This window comes from Schistocerca serialis, chromosome 5 (assembly GCF_023864345.2).
Source record: "Schistocerca serialis cubense isolate TAMUIC-IGC-003099 chromosome 5, iqSchSeri2.2, whole genome shotgun sequence".
NCBI lineage: Eukaryota > Metazoa > Arthropoda > Insecta > Orthoptera > Acrididae > Schistocerca > Schistocerca serialis.
The window spans coordinates 640,566,724-640,574,960 of record NC_064642.1 but is presented as its reverse complement, the minus strand read 5'-3'; the positions used below and the strand labels follow the sequence as shown (position 1 = coordinate 640,574,960).

Genomic DNA, 8,237 nt, shown 5'->3' with positions numbered 1-8,237 from the left:
TGGATGACAGCCATTGAAAGATAACAGCTGATCGTCTGCACAACTGTAAATAAATAAGAGGAAACAGATTGTTTATAATTTCTTGCTTTTCAAGGTCATAACGCATTATTTCGAGTACATAACAGTATGTTTCTCCCGTCACCTCTTATATTCGTAAAACCTGTCTGGTTATGCTAACAACCAAGGACCGAGTGCACAGAAATCGCTAAGTTCTTTTCGAGCACATCCATGAGCCGTGTTACGGCTCGCGTTGGTGCTGTTGTTAGGTTGGCATCATGTAATGGGGATAGTGACGTCTCGTTTTCTTCTGGTGTTTAATAGCGCCCCTACCTTTGCTATCGTTGTCTGTGCACGAGTGGCAGCAGCAGCGGTTATCGATATCTAGTACGGTTGTACCATCTTTGGAGGGACGTCAGGTGTTTTCCGGGTCGGAGTGTGTCGGGGAGTTCGGTTGGAACGGAGCAGCAATGAGGTCTGGCAGTACGCGGATATGCTGGGACTGCTGGCGGCATGCAGGCACAGCTGGATCGAGGGCCTGTAGTTGCGACGGCCGCAACCTCATTGTCCACCGGACCCAGGACGTTTGACTTGAGTGAACATTAACCCAGTAGTGAAACCTCCACTATTTTGAGATCAAGCCGTTTGTTCGCTCGTTGTTGCTCGCATGGTCGCTGAGACGCAGAGCAACGAGTGGATTGTTTGGAGTTGGCGAAATTAATTAGCCGTCCTCCGCTTCTTATTATTGAATTTCTTGCGTTATTATTGGTTAAGTTCAACCAGCGGTATTTTTGTGCCTAGTAGCAGCTAACGCCCCAGTTACCTGCCCTGGAGATTAGCGTATTTCCGCGGCAGTGTACCTTTCCTTGCCTTGCCGCTGCTGTCTGGTAAGGCGTGTAGTTCGACAGCCTCCTTGATTGTGGTTCGGATATTTTGTTTCTTTTGAACTACTTTGGTCGTAGTGGTTCCTTCTGCTTCTGGATGTTCTAAGCACCGGATTCTGAAGACGCAGTGCTATCCGCCGGTTCTGCCTTGCCTGGGTTATTCCATTGCATTGGTTATCAGACGTTAGGTAGATTTTGCAAGAGTGTTGGTCTGCGTTTAAACTGTCACTGGTTTGAGTTGCCATCCAGTTAAGTGAATACAACTCTTGGCTGCCTGTCTAATAATTTACGAAGCTGAGCGACTTTCCCAGATCGATCCTTGGAGCACTGTCTGAGGCCCACTTCTCTCTTGGTTTGGTCAGATTATGATGGTTGTTCTTAAAAAAAAGGAAATTTAATTTTGAATTTTAACTGTTTGGGTCTTCAGCTGACAAAGAGTTTGAATTTCTTGTTAATAAGGCCTTCAGCCGTGAGTGTAACTTGTCTTAAGAAATTTTAATTAGACAAAATATCTTAACACTGAAATGTTGGTGATTGTTCTTTAAATATCTCTCGGAGAAGTTTAACTGCTTCTCAAAAATATACTATCCAGGCCTTCAGCCACCCAAATGTTATTTTTTTTTTTTAGTTATTAATAGAGGGGTCTTCAGCCGTAAAATAATTTGAATTTCTTGTCAATAAGGCCTTCAGCCATGATTTCAACTTCCTTTAGAATTTTTTTAATTAGACATTGTGTCTTATCAGTCAAATCTGATAATTGTTCCTTATTGTCAGCTTTATTTGCAATTGATTCAAAATAAAGTGTAAGTCATTTTTCTCAATAAACTGAGTAACCAACTGTAACTGGTTACGGCCCCATTCACACCGAATCCTACCTTTCTCTAATCTCCTCTGATAATGCACATTTTGATGTTAAATTCTAACCTACTTCATACACAGAATAGATTCTAACCTAACATAGCCTCTGAAATCCCTGGACTGACAGTACAGAGCGTGTAAGGTTATATTTGTGGAATGGGGCCAAAATAAGTTGCCGTCAGCTACACTCAACATATAAATTTTACTAGTTAAAACCACAATAACATAGGCAAAAATTAAAAACTCTCAAGGTTTTAATGAAACAGCTCTTTTGATTTGATTTAAATCGGCTGAAAGCCACATACGAAAAACCAGGGCCCAAGGCCCAAGCAAGGAATTGAGGTACAGGAGTTCTTCTGGAAGTTTCATGCCTTTCAAATTTTTTTTAATTTCAATAAAAATGGGCTGAAGGCCACACATTAAGTAAGAACAGTGTTACGGCTTAAGGCCACAATAAAGATTTTCAGTGTTAATTTTAAATAGGCTGAAAACCCAGCTGAATGCTGCATGTCAACCAAATAATTTATAGTCTTAAAACCTAGGAAGAAAGGCTTTCAGTTTAACTAACAAGCTGAGGGCCTTAGCTTAAAACATTTTATGCAAACTCGGCTGAAGCCGTCATTATAAAGAAAAACAATGTTTTGACTTAAGGCATGACCAAGATTCTCGCAGAGAGCAAGAACCAGAATAAAACGAAGAGAAGTGATAGCAGTTCAGGCTTAATAGTAGGCTAAGTGAGCACGATCGGTGGGTGACGAACTTCGTAACCCTCGCAAGAAGCGCCTGACGACTCTTGTGGTGTCACCGCCAGACACCACACTTGCTAGGTGGTAGTCTTTAAATCGGCCGCGGTCCGTTAGTATACGTCGGACCCGCGTGTCGCCACTATCAGTGATTGCAGACCGAGCGCCACCACAAGGCAGGTCTAAAGAGACTTCCTAGCACTTGCCCCAGTTGTACAACCGCTTTGCTAGCGATGGTTCACTGACAAAATACGCTCTCATTTGCCGAGACGATAGTTAGCATAGCCTTCAGCTACGTCATTTGCTACGACCTAGCAAGGCACCATTATCAGTTGCTATTGATCTTGTGATGCATGTACCGTCAGACCGACGTTCACCATTAATGGATTAAAGTTAAGTATTCCACCAGCTACGTGCGTTTTACTAAAGTCTAATTTCCTTGTCCTGTTCCAGACCTCACGCCAGCCTGCGTGAGCTAAAACGCGTGCCTTTCGGCTTCCTCTAGTGTTCATGGGTTGGCGCTCCTGCCAACCCACAACAACTCCAACCGCGCGTGTATACCGCCAGCGGCTTTGGCCCGACTCCGCACGGCGGGAACCTCCCGCTGCTCTGCGCCATACGACCGACTGCCGCACACCGCACACCCAAAAAATAATCCACCATCCCAAAAATAGTGCCGCAGTAGTAGTATCGATACACGCTGCTGCTGCCACTCACGGAAAGAAAACAGCAGGGTTGTGGGGGTAACCGAAGAAGAAAGGAGATACGACAGGACTGCAACCAATGATAATTAAAAAAAAAAGACATGACGCGAGCGAGCCACGGCTCACCTCCTTGAAACCACCGAAAAATTACGAAGGGGATCGGGCGCACTGTGACCAAGTTGTCGGCCGATGTTATCGGTCAACGTCTGGCGGCAGCTCCTGACGGCTGTTTCGACGCCACTGTGAGCGCCGACTCTAATCACAGGGACGGATGTACAAAAACCTAGTGCGATGAGATCGGCTACAGTGTCACCGCGCACGCAGTGGCGTACTAATTTGAAAAGATCGGCCGTCCCGTGCCGACGTCGGTCGTTGTCGGAATCCACCGATGTCGGTATCACTGTGGCGGTAGCTTGAGCGGGACGCGCAGACTGCAGACGCCTGCCGCCACTGGAGTGGAGCGGTGATCTTGGCTGTTAGCGGAGCAGTGCGCTGGACTTTGCTGAGGCAGGCAAGCAGAGCGAAAGCCCCACACCCCTGGCGGGTCCACCCCTGAGCTGGGCCGAGCACAAGTTGTGCAGTCGTCGCTTTGTTCCTGGCCCGGGGCGGCCGCCACCGGCTGTTTGAACAGCGCGGCGCGGCGCCACAGCCCGATACTGCTGCCGCTGCCGCCGTATTTGCCCAAGTTTCCTCTCACCGTTTCAATATCCTCCGCCGGGCCGTGACAAGCCCGCCAACGCGCGTCGCGCCCGCACGGCACTGCGCAGCCGCCGCTTCCATTTCCGCCGCGGTCGTCTCAGCAGCCCCTCCCGCGCGATGGCAATCACGTTCGACATTCGTTCCCGGAAAATATCTCGGTTTCATTCGACAGAATAATGGGAAAGCGGGACGGCCGCCGTTCTCTCCTCACCGCGCAGTGTGACCGCCGAACTTCGCCCCCACCGGGGAATCTGTGTGGCCACTGAAATTTCAATTCGGACTGTTCGGGTCGCGGAAGAGCAGTACAAAAAACTGACAGCGATAACGGATAAAAGAAACCAATGATTCATTTGGTGTTCTTAGTTACGTACTGGACTATTTTGCAATGAGCTGTGCCCTGCTAAACCTCATGTCTCTGCATTGGTAAAGTAATATTTTCAGCTCCCAAACATTACCTGTAGTTTGCAGTTTCTGTTCAAAAATGGCTCTAAGCGGTATGGGACTTAACATCTGAGGTCATCAGTCCCCTGGACTTAGAACTACTTAAACCTAACTAACCTAAAGACATCACACACATCCATGCCTGAGGCATGATTAAAACCTGTGACCGTAGCGGACGCGCGGACCCAGAGTGTAGCGGCTAGAACCGCTCGGCCACTGAGGCCGATTAACTTTTCTATCCCGCTCTTGTAAAAACAGAGATTTCTGCTCATTTCTAATGTAGAGCGTCGATTTTCTCTTAGATGCGGATAAACAGAATGAAATTTCCTATGAAGAACTCGTAAACAAAAGCGTAAACAACTTCAAATTTTGTAGGCCCCTCAGAGAAAAAAAGAAAAAGAAAAAGAAAAAAAAGACACTCTACAGTAGACGTAAGCAAAACTCCAATCTTTCATAGAGCAGAAAACGGGAGCTTTATGAATATTCAAGATGACATAAAGTTTACCCACACTGGGCAAAAATTCGAAACAAGATTTTAGACGATGTAATGACCCATCCAAATAAAGAAAATAAATGCTTGAAACTATGACAAAATACTTCTAAATTTTTAGATTATTAAGTATAAAAGTCAGTCTTAAAATTTTACATTCGATAAAAATCGACTTTCATGAAATTAAAAGAAGATATTATATCTGACGAGGAATGACCAGTACTCCAGCAGCGACTGACCAGCGCTGCTGCATGGCGCTAACATCACTGAGGGCCAGGCCAGTGCTGTCGTTTATATGAATGCATGGCGTCTTTTCTTTCGGAAACAACTGACACCATGTATCCATATAACTGGTTCGCCTCGATGTGCAGTGAATCCACCACGTTCAATGTGGACACACAGTTACATCCGATTCCATCGTGAATTTCAGAATAGAGAGCAGGTAGGTAATGCAGGTACATGGCGCTAGGTGGTAATGTGGGTCGGCAGAGATATATATCACATTTCGGGTGTACGCAAACGGACACACGCACACACACGCACACACACACACACACACACACACACACACACACACACACACAAAATAAGCAGGAGAGATGCTTGGTTCGAATCCCGAGCCAGCAGATATTTTCAGTCATCACCGCTTATTCCACATCAGGTCTCTACAGAGATGGCTAGTGACTTTCCTTTCCTTTCTGCCCTCTCCACCTTTAATTTACATACAGTGCTGTCGTTGCTGGAGTACTGGTTATTCTTCGTATTTTACTGCCCCTGTTAATACATATCACTAAGAAGAATATGCCAGTAGACTAATTTGGGACCGCTCTGTCAAGTAGACACGGAGAATTCTGCTTTAAAAATACGTTTTCTTGTAATGGGTAACAAACCGACTCTATTAACACTGGGCGTCGCATGAAAAGAGGTGATGAGCAATATTTATTTTGTCTGACTCCAGCCATACGTGGCAAAAGCGAAGTCGCAGATATCTTTTGAAACACCAGAGAAAATGCTCCTGATGACTCTTAGGAGAGACAACCAGTGTGTTCGCTGCCACAGATGTCTGTTAGATATTCCACAAGAACGAAGAGAGAAAAAATTGCGCAACGTAATGTTAATAAGATCAACATTTCTATGTTCTATTTATCCTGTAATACTGTATAGCTATTGTCATTGTCAGTAGCATTATTATTATTAAGATTATTGGTATGATTATTACCATTAAATATTGCTCACACATTAGCAATATTGTGATGTTTACATTTCAGACATGTCTGGTCGCATGAAAGAAAGAGTCTGAAGGCCATAATTTTACCTAACGATGTAAAAGATTCAACTGAATTAATACTTTTCTTAGATCAAGTAGTTCCCTCTTGGGAAGAAAAGAACTGCTTAAAAATAGGGAGGTGTTGACACCTAATACCAGTTTGAGTATTAGAAATTCTATTCTGAAGGTATTTTACGGAAATGTAGCGTTCTCTGGAGGTGAAACGTGGACGATAAACTGTTTAGACAAGAAGAGTACAGAAGCTTTCGGAAGGTGCTCTATAGATGGGTAGATCGCGTAGGTAATGATGAGGTGCTGAATCGAGTTGAGGGAACAAGATATTTATGGCGCAACTTTTGTGAAAGAAGAAATAGGTTAATAGGCCTCATCCTGAGGCGTCAAATAAGTGTCAATTTTTATTCAAGGGAAATGGGCGTGTAGGGAGAGGAGGAGGGTAAAAATAAAAATTGTAGAGCGACACCAAGGCTTGAATACAGCAAGCAGATTGAAATGGATATGGACTGCAGTAGTTATTCAGAATTAAGAAGTTTGCATAGGATAGAGTAGCACGGAGAGCTGCATCAAACCAGTCTTTGAACTGAAGACCACAACAACGACAAGAAACAAATGAGTAATGATATAAATAATAAAAGACAAGTCGGCAGTTTTAGATTGTATTTTCTAAGTAAGAAATTAGCACTAGTGTAGAGCACAGCTTAACCAACGATGCCTCTTGTGAAACAATAACGCTGTCCATAGAATGTGCAACGCTAAGAAGAAAACGAAATTTGACTTGTCGTGCAAGTACACACATTGACTACTTTTGGATGTCTATATAGTACACAATTTAGTAGGCAGAGCTACTACCTCTGCTACAAACGATGCCTCTATCCACCATCCCGAATGGGGAAAGATTCGAACTGGGCTTGGATAACAGATGCAGGTACGTCATTCCAGGCTGCTTCATGTCAGTGTTAATGCACCGTAACAGCCTGTCTTTCACCAATTCATCGCCAGGGAGAGATTTGAAGAATGAGTTGGCTAGGATAACAGTCGAACCGTATCAGTATAGGTGAGCACAGGATGGGCAACATGCGCTCTCTCTCCATATTGTTGAAAGATAACGTCGCGGAGATCATGCCGAGACGAAACAGCTCCCGGGCTTGACACATCAGATAGGCGTTGGCGTCTATCCATATTACCAGCTGTGACAACGTTCGTTTTCCTCGGAGCATCCACACAGTGGTACGACAAGCGTGTTGCCGCACTGAGAACCACGACTCATCTGACAAGACAACGTGGCGCCAATCCCGTGTACAGTCGTTATCGCTTGGCGCAATTCTGTCGGCATGTCGCTCTCAGCTACAGCTTCAAGGCAAGCCGTAATAGTGATAGCCACGCTTGTGCTGTCGTTCGAAGAACGAGGTCCCGAGGCAAAGTTGGTACCTCGCGACTGAACTACAACTTAGCATATATAAAGATGGTATCTCTTCTTAGGGACATGTCCGAAAGAACAGATACCACCTTCATATAGTTAAGGCTAACCGGCCATTGACCTTCTTCTTCTGTGCTGGATGCACACGCGTTGCCTGAACTCTTACGGGACTCGGTAAGATTGACTGCCGCGAGTAATGAGTGTAATGGGCAAGGACACTACGAATGTAGTGTGTGGACATTAAGTTGGGAATGTGGGTCTCACGGGGAGCGTGCAAGGGGTAAATCCCTGCAGTCGCACAATCCTCTGTGCCCTCGGTGGCTCAGATAGGTAGAGCGTCTGCCATGTAAGCAGGAGATCCTGGGTTCGAGTCCCGGTCGGGGCACACATTTTCAACAGTCCCCGTTGATGTATATCAACGCCTGTCGACAGCTTAGGGTCTTGATTTAATTATCATTACAAGTAAACGTAGTCGCTTCTGGATGCAACGATGAGGGAGAGACGTCGGCTTAAACACGCGTTCCGTACCCTACCGCTGCAGCATGCTTACTAGCGTCAGAGTGAAGGGCCGCCCTAGTCTCGCTGCCGAGCCGACAATGCGAAAGTAGTGTTAAACTGAACTATGCTGCAAAATTTATAGTCAATTGGAGTTTGTAAAAAGAGACTACTACCTTGTACTGCGTCAAGGGATATGTAATGTTCAGTGACTGTAAGAAATA

The 8,237-nt window shown here is 45.3% G+C and overlaps 1 non-coding gene across 1 annotated transcript; it reads left to right on the top strand.

Moving 5' to 3' along the window:
- The first annotated feature begins 7,828 nt into the window (after positions 1–7,828).
- On the top strand, positions 7,829–7,903 carry Trnat-ugu (transfer RNA threonine (anticodon UGU)). The gene has a single exon. It is a non-coding gene; the product is annotated as a tRNA-Thr (tRNA).
- Positions 7,904–8,237: the final 334 nt, after the last annotated feature.